This window comes from Nanorana parkeri, unplaced genomic scaffold (genome assembly GCF_000935625.1).
Source record: "Nanorana parkeri isolate BGI_ZX_2015 unplaced genomic scaffold, ASM93562v1 scaffold665, whole genome shotgun sequence".
Taxonomy (NCBI): domain Eukaryota; kingdom Metazoa; phylum Chordata; class Amphibia; order Anura; family Dicroglossidae; genus Nanorana; species Nanorana parkeri.
The window spans coordinates 34,972-49,215 of record NW_017306933.1 but is presented as its reverse complement, the minus strand read 5'-3'; positions in this window follow the sequence as shown (position 1 = coordinate 49,215).

The window sequence follows — 14,244 nt, the reverse complement described above, 5'->3', positions numbered from 1 at the left end:
TAGGAGTCCTGCGGTCATCACATCCAATACAGTGTATAGGACGTGAGAGACATACCATCGCTGCAGCAGGATAAATAACATTTCTGCCCAGAGTTCTTCTTTAAGCCCCCCATTCACACTAGCCATGCACGTGAACGTGCACGGATGTGCGTTCACACAACACAACGTGGACGTGTCATGCTTCATTCGTTAATGGCATCCCAAACGTGGCAAGCAAGATGCGGGTATGCATGTTAAGACATGAAGCGCACAGCTCATACTGCTGCATACGCTTCTTTGCCGCGTCATGGGATTTGTCGTGTCAGCACAGCTAGAGGGCGGAGGTTGGGCTACCCTATGCTTATGCATGGCAAATGTGGCAAAACGCACTGCACTAATGTGAATGGGGGCTTAGGGCTCGTTTACACCAGCAGCATTGGCCAGCGTTGCCCAACATAGTCCCAACGGAAGAACAAGACAATTTGCCCTATGTTCCATGGTTTCAGTTTGCACCAATGCACTGCAAACATGTGCTGCAGCACATAGAAGGAAAAGAAGCAAACACATCAGTGGCCGTTCACAGCATACACACCTCACACATGCATTATGTGCACAATAATGCATGCTGTGTGCTGTGAACAAGCCCTTAGGGTCCTTTCACATAGTTGCTTTGCAGTAGCGCGCATTAAACAGTGCATTGTGCCTACCACGTCTGTTACCACAGCAACATGCATACTACAATGCATTTCAGGCCAAATGCACTGCAGGGCTCATTCACACCAACATATTTAATGCACATGCTTTAATTTGCCTTATATTGGATGGTAAGGTGCATTGCATTAGGTTGCATTAAGGCAGCCCATTGAAATGAAGCCCACATTACAACAGGTTGTGGTGCGTGCTGCAGAGCAGGTACATAGCGAAGGTGCACCACTGCTCATAACTTGACTGCAGTACTCTAGTGTGCATGGGTCTCAAGAAGATGCACCTTCATGGCAGCACATTGTCAGTGTCAATGCAATGCGCTACATTTCCAAAAATGGTGCAAGTCCTATTTTCAGCCTGTTGACAGCCGAATGTATTTTTGTGCACTGATGCATATTTCGGCCTGATGCATTAGACAGCACATCCAAAATGAACGTGACAGTTTAGTTCATGGACGCCAAAACTGGAAGTAATTAACACCGACTCTAAGCTTACTAACAGAGACAAGCACGCAAACTTGCCCTGCTCCCTACTATATAGTGGGGACTCTGCAGTGGAGTAACCAGTGTTATCGGCGCCTAGTGCAAGAAAAAAAATTTCCGCCCCCACCCCCAATATATAAACATCCACTGGAACTGTATCCCGCACCCCCACCCACACATGTTTTTCTTTTAATTATTTCAAATTTTTTAAATATTTTCTTTTTTATAAACTTTTTAATTGTTTTATATTTATTTTTATTTACAAATTCATTTTTTATTAAATATTTTTATTTTTTACTTTACTTTTAGGGGCTTCTGGGAAATATTAGGGGTCTAAACCCCTGATATTTCCCTTTTAAAATAGAAAAAGAGATTGAGGACACAAAGTCCTCAATCTCTTTTTGTGTATCCCCTGTTATCAATGAACAGGAATCCTCTCTGTGTGTTCCTGTTCATTGATAACATGAGGACATTGTGTTTTTACTGTAACCACAATCATGAATGATGTAGATCACTCCCTATTCATTCATAATTGAGGCTATAGTAAACATGCTATGTCCTCAATTATCTACAAACACTCAGCCATCACTGATCACTGAGTGTTTGTATCTTGCTCTTCTCTCTGACATGCTGTCACAGGAGGCTGAGTGAGCAAAGCAGGGAGGAGAGCCCAGCCTCCTGTGACAGCGTGGGCTGTCTCCGCCCCCCACACCGCTCTGCCGGACTGTGATAGGCTGCTGAGCGATGTGGGACGAGAGACACCGGCCGCTCACAGCGCTCTCTTCCTGCAGCGCTTGGCTGGCTGTCACTTTATCTCCTCTCCGCTGGGACACAGAGCAGCACCCAACGGGTAGGAAAGAAATCACAGCTGCGCCAATGTATCGGCTTCATGCTGGGAGACTGTCATGAATTTGACAGCTTCCCTCAAGCCAGGTTCACACTTGGCTGCGTGGTCATGGAATCGCACACCACCACTGATCACGCTGGCTATGCCATTCTTTTCTAATGGCACCCAATTCGCACCTGTCAGATTGCAGGGTTTCCCGTTGCAATTCCGCCCATACAATCGCCGATGATCGGGGCTAAAAAAAAAGTGTGTCGCAAAAAAAGGCATATGTACTTTTTTCAGAGATTGCCACGTGGATGTAACCCCATTGATAATCAATGGGGCAATGCGGCCAGGGCCGTAGAAAGGGCGAGTGAGGCACTCGCCTCGGGTGCAGGCTGGGTGGGGGCGCAGCCAGGACACTGGAATTCCGCCAGTTGGGGAGGGGGGGCGCCGCGGCCCAAAGATTTTTTAGTGCGGCTAAATATTATTAATTTGAAAAATGGCCTGGCCAGGAAGGGGGTCTAAACACCTGGTCTTGAAGTGGTTAAACAACAATGGGCAGATTCCATTGCTGGTGAAGGCTACTACAGAATCAGTCCACTGCCATCTGCTGTTGATCACAAAGGAGGCGGACCTGATGGGGGAACTCAGCTTCCCCAAAACAGCAAAACTTCTCGGCCTCTGAGCCGGCCTATGTGACAGACCCATTGGCTGGGTAGGGAGCTCAGTTAAGGCTGAGCCTGTGCTTTTATCAGGCTCAGCATTATTGAGGACAAAATGTCCAGGTTGGCATCCTCCATGTGACAAATTCATGTACCTATTTTTAACAGGTACATAAATCTGGGACAAGCATGACAATGATCATGTGGGGCCACCATGGGATTCCTAAAACCCTGATAATGTCATTTTTGCAGGACAGCTTAGTCTGTATATGAATATGGAGAAGACAATGAATAACAACGTGAAATAAAAGGGATCCCTATACTGAATGTTATCATGACATGAAATAATATCTTACAGTTATCAGAATACAATTCTAGTTCCTTTAACTAATGGAGACATTCCCAGTGTCAGCCCTTATTTGTGAAAACAAGAATGTCCTCTGTATCCTTTCTGTCTCTGGTGTCAGGGTACAGAAACATCTGCTTTTTATACAAATGCTGTAAACAGTTTATAGTTGGCTTCTAATGGCTGCCTAGTGAAATGAAGCAGTGGAAACTTTTATACGATTACCCCAACCATATCTACCTTACATTGCCGGTCTTCAGGTGCCTTGGTTGAGTCTGGAGTCTGTGCTAGCAGGTTGCTGAACCTTTAAAATTTAAAGGCGATGTAAAGGCACTGGCATCACATCAGGAATTCATAACAAGCATTGTGAAATAATAAATAGGATTTGTTATCGTGCTGTATAACATTTTCTTACTCTTAAATACATTGCACTGTTTTTTTAGGCTTCTGGGTCAACTCAATGCAGGTAATCTCCCACAATGCCTTGAACCACATGCAGCTTGGCTCCAGGCTGTAGGAGAGGCTGGAAAAGTAGAGAGGTGGGCGGGGATGTGGGTGGGACATTGGGGAGGAGGGGTTGGAGTTGCGAGGGAGTAGTGAATAAAACAGTGTACTAGTTTTGGGGGATAGTGCTTCTGCATGTGTGACTACAATGGAAGACCTTTGGAAGGCAGACTGAAATGTGGACCCAGGCATACAAGAAATGTCTGTGAATGTGGTTCTCAGCATCTTTTCAAAGGTATGTAAGGGGACTACATGGACATAGACTTTTAAGATACGGAGCGAGAGATGTTAAAATGGCTGAATCAAATTATAAATGTTGGGTTTATGACTGTAGCAACACTTTGGGGTTTACTATAAACGTCCAATACTCATTAGTGCCATCTAGGTGAGCGATAGTGCTGTGCCAAGAGCATCCGCCTAGCCATACACTGGTGAAGCTATTTTGCATGAACCCCTTTAATTTTAGCTTTAAAAAAAATTAAACAAGATCACTTCCCTCCTGCTCCCTCCACCCCTCGTCACACCTACATTCTATAGCTGAACTCCATACACACTTAAATACATACAGTATATAGGAGCTGTTTTACCTACCAAAGGATTTGTACTTCTGCCCTTCCAGTCCTGATATTTACACAGCTCTGCCACATAACACAGCCCTCCCTGGCAGGACAGAAGACTTGATTTTTCTCTGATGTGGTTAAAGTAGTATTAAACTTTTTTCAATAATGAATCCAGATGAAATAAATATACATTCCCCTGTAAAGTATTATTTACCATTTTTTCCAAGCAATTACAAAACAATCATCATATTTCTGAACAGCGCCAACTCTTTGAGCTTGACTTCCCTCAACTTCCTGTCCAGTACAAGATGACAAGGGACAGAGCAGCAACTGTTTATCTACTAGCTGAGAGAAGGGAAGTGAGAGGAGCAGGAAGCAGGAGGGGTGGATTGCCTTGCTGTGTCTTTGGAGACACACACACAGATTACTAGCACACACAAGGGTGGCTCCATAGGACATGCAAGGGAAAGGAACCAGCTTGAAACAGGATATCAGGAGCAGTGCTCAGGGGGCCAGCAGATTCTGCATGAATCCAAAACCTCTAAACACAAAGCAGCAGCATCCGTTGTAAGAGATTCAATCCACTCAGCATTTGAAATAACTTAAAAACCATTTGACTTTAATATCACATTAAGCAACATTTATAGCTCTTGTCCCTCCCCCAGCCAGTAACTGGACAGTGATAGGAGAAGCAGCAGGCCAATGAGTCCATTTCTGTCACTCTACTTTCTGCTCCTATCAGGGTGTCCCTTGTTAGCGCATGAACAGTGCAGGGCAGCTGATTGTCTCTTTTGCTGCTTCTCCCTCTCCTAGTCTGAGCACCGGTGTACAGGGACTGCAAAAAGCTGATACCCAGTCAAATTCAGGTACTGACGCTGCTTACATTTTAGAAACAAATACATTTAACGATTTATAATGGAACACAGACTGCCTGCCTGGAGTTCAACTCTAATATTTGAAGCATTAATTCCTTCATTCAGTGTGTATTCCATGCTGTCATGTGACATGCGCCGTCCTTCCTATTCCTCCAGTGTCAGGCTGCGAGCGGCTTCAGTGGCACTCACATGCTGCAACATTGTAATGTATGAGCACTGTTCTGTGTGTCAGTGCGCTGTGAGCCCAGATCTGGAAGAGATACACGCAGCACACAAACTTTCAATGAAGAATTCACATGACTTGTATACAGAGATATAATATTTACTAACCCCAGCTTCAGGAAAGCTGCTCTCATTTTATACATAGTTACATAGTTATATAGTATTTGGGGTTGAATAAAGACATACGTCCATCAAGTCCAACCCATATAGGTCCACGCATCATCCCATTCTTAGGGATACCGGTATTCCTGGATATTACGGTCCCTCAAGAAATTGTCCAAACGTTTCTTGAACAAATCTACACTCTTGGCTGACATCACTGCTGATGGCAGTGAGTTCCAGACCTTAACCGCTCTTAGGCTGGGCACACACCTTACAACCATCGCAAGACTTTTGTCTTGCGATGGTTGTAAGGTACTTAAAAAAACGTACGATCTGCCTATCTTGCATAAACAGATCGTACTTGCGATGATCGCAAGCCACGCCCCCTGAGGGGCGGGCTTCCGATGACCGCAATGCCGTCCGGCTTTTATCTTACGAACATGCTACACACCCGCCGAACATCGTACGATGCTCGGCGGGTTTTGAAACATGTTCGTAAGTTTAAAGTCATGCGACCTTACAGTAGTAGAGGTTGCACAGCTTCCACACACTTTACGATAATCGTACGATTGCTGGATTTCCCGTGATTATCGTACGATTATCGTAAGGTGTGTGTGGACCTTTACTGTAAAGAACCCTCTTCTCCCATTGTGCTGGAATTTTTTCTCCACCAACTTTAGGTGGTCGCCTCTAGTCTTTGTAATGGAGTTAATCTCAAACACTTTGTTGCCAATGTCGCTGTCACCATTGACATGTATATATACATTGATATATAGATATCTATATTGTGACAGCAGGCAGATAAACTCACCTGGGTGTATCCAGAATGGCATATATGTGTGTCCCAGGTTCAGGAAGTATGCAGATTGTTTTCCACTAGAGGGAGTGCTGGGAGGCTGGAATGGTAGAGGTAATGAGTCCAGCGGAAGGAAGCTGGCTCATTCGGCCTCTATAAGAACTCCCAGATTGCTCAGAGAATTGCCCCACCCTGGAACCAGTTTCATGCCTGAGTAGACTGGAGAGCTTTCTACTGGCCTGTGGCGACAAAGGAAAACAAATCTTGTGTGGTGAGACACAGCCTGTGTGGCAGTTGATTGACTAGGCAGATAGGTGCTAGGGGCAGCACAAGGTTGCTCCTAGTTGGTATTGAGGGATCCTGTGTATGTAGTAAGTGGCCAACAGGCCAGGATTTATTTTCATGTTTTGCTTAAATTTTCTTGTAACTAATTATAAATAAACTGCACGTGTGTTTCACTGAAAGAAATCCGTGTTTGCTGTGCCTAGTTTTTGTGGTGTGAACTCATCCAGGGGGTCACACACACATGCTGCTCTAACACCCTTTTTATATATATATATATATATATATTTGTATGTATGTTCCAGAATTTGACATTTTACAGTGCCGCTGTGACTTGGCAGTGTGGCTTTTAATATATTTGCAAATGTATGGAACAGATACCTCTGTTTGATGATAAGCTAAACATTTGCTGCTAGATTCCTAAAATATTTCAACAGCTATTCTGTATGGATATAGGTCTATGCCAGAGTAGGCAACCTCAGCACTCCAGCTATGCTGAACCTTCAAATCCCATCATGCTTCTGCCTGTGGTTGTCAAGAGTCTTACAATGCCACATGGGACTTGTAGTTCCACAACAGCTGAAGTTGCCTGCCTCCGGTCTATGCCAGCCTTTCTCAACCAGAGTGCCTTCTAGCCTCCTCAGGGGTGCCATCAAATTTTCACACAGCATCATGTGAAGAGGGCTCCTGGTGTGAGGGGAGGGACCCTGATGTGAAATAGGGGGCTTCCCTTGTAAAGAGGTGTTCCCAGTGTTAGAGGGGGACTCCTGATGTAAAAGAGGGCTCTGAAGTGAAGGGAGCTCCTAATATTTGGGGTTTGATGTAATGTGGGACTCTTTTTTTTTTTTTGGTCCATTAGGGATGCACCGATACCAGTTTTTCTGTATTGAATACAATACCAATATTTATATTTCGGTACTCGCTGATACCGAGTACTGACACCGGTACTTCGGCTAGCATGAACCTGGCTTCCCGGGCAAATGGGAAGCTGGGCAGCATGTCATTACCTGCAGCCCCACTTCTGATTGCCTGGGAAGCCGGCTCCATGCTGATTGGGTGGGAATTCCCAGTCAATCAGCATGGAGCCAGATTTCCGGCCAATCAGGAAACTGGGTGGTTTGTCATTACCTGCCATCCAGCTTCCTGATTGGCAGGGAAGCTGGCTCCATGTTTCTTCGTGGCACTGCCGGTCAGAGGAAATCTCCCTCTGACTGGAAGTTCCGGTATTGGGGAAGATATCGGAGAATTTGGGCGACTACAAGTACTCGGCCAAATACTCTATCGGTGCATCCCTAGGGTTCGCCCTTAAAATCCATACCAGATCCACTATGTCCGATAAGGGTCTGGTATGGGTTTGGGGGAACACCTCGTAGTTTTTTTTTTTTACACTTAATAGGGTGCCTCGAGATTTTGCATACTTTTAAAACGGTGCCATGACTGAAAGAATTGTTGAGAATTGCTGGTCTATGCAATAACTACATGACACGGAGAACCCTTTAGCGGTGACATTAGAAAGAAGTACTTATATTGCAGGTGGAAGGTTTGGGCCCTCTAGTGGTGAAAACTGGTAGCATTTGTATGCAGAGCTGGCATTCTCTGTATAGCCATAAAGTTACACTACAGTATGTGATATCAACACTTATATAATTTATTCCAATCCTTGAAGGGTGCTGGTGTTATACTCATATGATATATTTTTTATGATATATGACAAAAATTTGACATATTACTATGTAGCACTCCCTGACCCCCATAGGCATTTTGTGAGAGGCAGGGAGGGCTACCATTTCACTCTCCGTGATGGATTTTTAGCCGGGATGTGAACAGTAAATTGGGTGCCAGTCACTTTTTTCAATTCTTTAATGTAGAACAGCCAAAACTGGAAGAGAGGGTATAGGGCTACAGACATCCATGGTGTAAATAGACTTCAGACTCACCAATCCCTTCCAGCTTCTGCAGTGCAGGAATACTTTTGTAGGGCAGAAGAAGACACTATGTAACAGAACCACAGCTGGATAGAGGACATTCTTGAGATCTACCCTGGGAGAGACACCAGACTTGTTCCTGAGGTACATGCCATTCTGGCCTTCTTGGCACTTCCAACAGACAAAGGGGCTCATCTGGTTCTCTTTCCCAGATAGTTCAAGACCCCTCTTGGGTCCACATCTGGCCTGCTTCAGGCTTGAGGCCTAGTCAACATCTACAAACTTGTACATCCTACCCCTAGGCTAAGCCTGAGGGGCAGACTGCCCTGAGCACATGGCAATTCCTGAGTATTTATGAACTTTCCCAGCATACACCACTAACCATGAAACTCCTAGCAATTGCCTGGTGAGGCACAGACAATCAATGTTCTCCCATTGGCTGCCCACTCTGCAGCAGGGTCACACTCTACTACAGGTAGACAATAGCAGAACACCTAGGAATTAACATTTGATACCAGACTACAAATCAGCCAGACTAGATTTAAAGAGCCACTCCACTTAGGACGAAGGGGCTAAAACTATATGGCTCATAGCTGATAGTTGGCAGAGCTTAGATCAGTGGGTTGATAAAGGTGGGAATACATGGTTAGAATCCCATTTGAAAAAGTTTGTTTTCAGAACACTTTTCTAATAGAAGATAGAAGGATTTTCTAATAGTTAATGGGGTTTAAATGGACAATCGATTTCAACCATAGTGACGGGAAAAATTGAAGGAGCGGGATGGAAAATGATTCTCACACAAACAAAATTCTAACAGTGAATGTGGTTTTCATTTGGGAAGCTCCATTCAATTCCAGAATCAAATGTTAAAATGAAACTAAATTCCGAATGACTTTCTCAAGTCTCTGATGGAATTATTGAATGCCGTGATGAGATTTTTCATACGAAAGTCTGTACAAAATTCTAAGTATAGCCAACTTTAGGCAAGAACTGCACTGTGCCATTAAACGTCACCGAGCTCTGAGTCCTCAGGCTACCCCAGAGCTGTTATCAAATGACCATGAAACTGATGAGGATGCTAAGTGAGCACCCCCTTCCATATGGCACAAGCTTCACCACAAAGGGGTTACACTTTTTCTTGATGAATGTGGAAAATCCCTTTAGGCTAAAATGAATATGCATATTGTTCAGCAGCCTGTACCACATTGTTGTAGAAGCAACTTGTTGGCTGGAGGGGGTAATTATTGTTGTAGAAAATGAAAATATTTTAGTAGCAGGATCATATTTAAAGTGGATGGATTATCTTAACCCTGCCAGAGCCAGTTTTGCATTTTTTTTGCACACATTTCAGGCCTGAAAATTGCTTTTAAATAGGAAAGTTCAGATACCAGTTCAGATACCAGTGGCGATACTTGGCATTTTCATGAGAGCTACCAGGGTTGAAGCGGTGGCAGCTGGCACCTGGCTCTGACTCTCCACCACTGTCCTGAAATCATTAGTCTGTATCCTCCTAACCGTTGAATTTTTCTCTAGTCTAGTCTTGGAGCTGGGAAAAGTACCTGTACTTGTCTCGAGTACGGTACTTGGTATCTGAACATCCCTACTTTTTAATTAATATTATTTAACTGCATTTTTTTCCCACACTTGGCTTTACTGCTCTCACATAGTCCCTTCATCAAGCAGTGTGATGATCATCACACATTTTCCTGATGAAGGGACCCCATGTGGCCTCGAAATGTTGCTGTTTGCTTTGTGATATTGTGAACATGCATCAATAAAAGACGTATTGCTTCACTTTTCTAGTGCTGGTGATTCTTCTATTAATTGCTCTTAACGCAGCACCTACCACTGATTCTTTTGGGATTCATTGGTCAGGAGTGGGATGGGATATATATAACTGTTCACAGAACCATTCGCAGGCAGAGGGATTTGTAGATTACAATGGAGCAAAAGCTGCGAAAATATCAGGGGGCCAGTTGGATTGGCATTTAACTCAACATGTTTACCCTTCATAGCAGAGGTTCAATTTAAAGAAAAACCCAAGAAAAGGGAAATCAGGGATCAGAGTTTCACTGTCAAGTAACATGATGACAGATGGCTCCGTAGTTCAGCCTGCGGGCTTGTAAACAACTGTACACTGACCCTACGTTTTCTTTCATTACTCAGCAGTCCACCATCTGACCAGTGAAAAACATTGGGGCCCATATAAGAACATTTTATATTTATGGTCACACTGCAATGCTAACTTTCACCAGCAGGTGGTGATTCAGGTGAAAGGTAACCACAGCGCTGTACGAAAAACAGCACAGACGCTGTGGTAATGAGGAGATCAAACTGTGTCACAGCTCAATTGGGTCCCAATAGCAAAATAACAATAATAATTTCTTCCTTGAAATCTCCTCTAAAGTGCCCCTGTCATATAAAAACGTACTCAGCCAGCTGCATTCAGAAGCTTACACGTATCTGTTATTATGAGCGAGTTGTTTTTGGTGCACCTTGGAGGATCAAATTATGGGACTCTCAGAATGCAAATTGCATCACATTCCATAAGGCCAGCACTGCATTGTGGGAAACAGCCTACACCTGGAACTACATTGAGGCCTGCCTACAGAGGGTACCGGTGATCTGGGCTTGATGGCTGCCACAAAGAAAATGTCCTCGCAACTAAAAAAAAAAAGTGCCGGCCGTTTAAAAAAAGCCCTTTTGGGGGACTGTAAATGAAAATACTAGTGGCCTGGCTGTTATGGAGATCCTCCAGTTTTAACACCTTCTAAATCATTGACCAGGAGCAATATAAATAAAAGGGAAACCAGAGCAAAGTCCGAAGTTCTTGTCTGGATACTTGCTCGTGTTAGTGCCTCAAAGTATTGAAGCCAGAGGGTCAGCATGACAGCCAAACAACTAGCATTTGCAAAATAGGAAGTCAGCAATGGCAGCCTCCAAGAAAATGTTTGCTGTCGGGATATTAGACAATTCTTTTCTACATGACTGGTTTCCTCTCTGACAAAGAGGCCCTTTGAATTGTTAGTGTACCTGGCTCTATCATTTTTAATATTTCACTGATATCTGAGTAGCTGGAACTTCTCATCAGGTATAAGTTACATAGTAAAGTTATCCAGCCCAGCACTACTAACAGGATTGGTTTTATTATATTTATGTAACAACGTTTTGTTTTGTATTTGGAAAATACCAGCTAAGTGATATTTTGCAAACATTTAAAAATGTACAATAATATTTAAATACTAAAATCATATTATAATATTTTGAAAATGTACGTTTTGGTATGTAGTAGCCGTATTGTTAGTCCCCCAAAACAACCAACAAATTGGGGCATTTCTACTCTGAGCAATTTTCTGCAGTAAGGCCCCGTTCACACCAGGGCGGTTCAATCTCCCGGATTTGTCTGCGCTGAACCGCCGACATGAACGATCCCATGCATTCCTATGGGGACCATTCATGAGATCCTGCGACTCCACGCGATCCGTACCGCCTGCTCCCGAAATGCTCCCTGAGCCTTTTTTTTCCTGCGCTGATCAGCGAGGATTCCATACAAATTTGAATGGAAACAAGCTGATCAGTGCGTGTCTGGGCGTTTTTTAGTTGCGTTTCAGCGCTCAAACGCAACTAAAAACGCCCAAAAGTGTCCTTTTAAAATTTGTGCTGAAACACATCCGCCCTGGTGTGAATGGGGCCTAAAATTTTATTTCTGCTTCATTGATGTAGTTTATCATACTTTGCATTCTGTATAACACCGGACTATAAGGATACACTACGCTACCCCGCCCAGTAAAATCCTAATATATTGTTTCATTTCCAGATTACACGGACTCGATACGAACCAGTTACTATATCACTTAAAATGTATCTTTTCCTATGTATGTTGCCACTTATCCATAGCTGACATTTAAATATGGCAAATATTGTAAATAGTTTGTAATAGCTTCTTGGTGTAGGTTCCAATTGTGTTACGTCCCCGTGGCTTGGATGCATATATACTGTTTTCTGGTTTATATATATATATATACACACACACAGTACATTGTGCACCTCTAATGAAAGCTGGTTATGAATTGAAGAAACTGTTTGCCCTACATGAGCGGGGGCCTCTGGTGTGTCCCTGTGCCTTTTTAAGGAGGAATGGGCTGCCTCCTGGTGAACCCAATTGATCCTTTACTATAAATATGCTCCAAGATGGAGGCTCTCATAGGTTATAGTTAGGTCCACACTACACAAAGGGGCCTTGACGAGGCATTGCGGCTTTCACATATTTAGCAAAAGCTGTGCAACTAACACCTCTGTTTTTAACCCTAATAGATAGTGTGATTTTTTTGTTTTTTTCCTCGCAGGCTAGCTGCTTGTTTTTCTTATTAGCTTTCTTTTTTGTTGGGATATCCCTTTAAGCTGCAACTTGAAGGAAGCCCCGTAAAGGTTTCTTATTGAGTCGGCTATTTAGAATTTCTCTTCTGCTTTGTTTCATACATTTGTCATGTTGGAGAAGTAATTCCAGTAGCTGTATAACAGTGGGAAGACAGTATTAGCATACTGGCCATACATCTGCTGTGTGTGATGTACAGCAGGTTGTGTTATGGAAACTAGAGTTAGCACAGCAGACTGTAGTAGCTTGTTTAAAGTCTACTAGACACTGGAGTACATCTCAAGAGACAGCGAGAGCGACGCCTTGCCATCACATGCATGGGTAACATCATCACATTAGGAGCCATTCTCAGAATTCCAGTTATGTGGTCACTGACCACAGTTCTGTGCATTATGTAACTGAAGAATCAATTAATTCAAGCAGAATTATGGGTTTATGTGAAGCTGTTTTCACATTTTTCCTACACGACTACACTTTATTAGGTAATCCCACTTATTAAAGTACATTTGATCATTGACATTTGATTAAGCACTGTGAGGTGAATTTATCAAAACTGAAGCAGACAAAATCTGGAGCAGCTGTGCATGGCAACCAATCAGCTTCTCTTTCTTTTTCAAATCTTAACGGAACAAACTGGAGAGAGATGCTGATTGGTTGCCCTGGGAAACTGCTCCAGATTGTGTCTGTTCCAGTGTTGATACACTTCCCTCTGTGTGTGTCATAAACAATTGCTCTATTATGTTAAAATGCTGTTCTCACCTTTTCTCATTCTTTGTCACATACAGGCATTTCTGATCTCCTGCAGTCTCTTTGCAGCCACCTCCTGTCTACATGCTTGCACTCCAGCAACTACTGCACTTCATTTTAGAGGGTGGGTTTACTGATGGCGACCATGTCAATGAACTGTGTGTCAGTCACTTGTAGCCTCCATTGAGAGAGTGTGTGTGACAATGGAGAACAATTCATGTTTTATATATTTTTTACTTTGTACATAAAATCTTTGTTTTACAAATTATCATTTCAAACACAGCGCACCCATGACACTGGTGTTCTAAAGAGAGCACAGCAGAAACTGTTTTCTTTTTGACCATAGGGCAGTCAGGGAGCGGGGAGTTCTGCTTGAGCTATTGAGCTTTGTGGTTTACCCCTTTGTCACTCTCTGCACATCTAATATAAATGTTTTGGCTGGAGTCCAAATGAGCAACTTATTACAAAATCCATACAGACATAGTCTAAATCAGCGGTGCCTATTAGGTCGGGTAGATCGTGATCGGCTCACTGACCTGGGTCCTATCCTCCCACGGAGCTCGTGCGGCTGCCGGCTGAATGCGTCCGATGCCGCAGACAGGAAGGGGCGGAGCACCTCTCCCCGTGTGCAATGTCGGCCATACGAGCACTGCGGGAGGACAGGATGCCGGCGCACGGGAGGAGACCTGGGAAGCTGCTGCAGTGAAGGTAAGAAAAGACAGACAGGAGAGAGACAGCAGAGAAAGTGAGAGAAAGCAGATAGAAACGGGAAAGAGCGAGAAGAGACAGAAGATAAGAGAGAGGGCCGGTTCACACCACAAAGTTTGCATTCCAGAGTGTTCAGCCTCTAGAA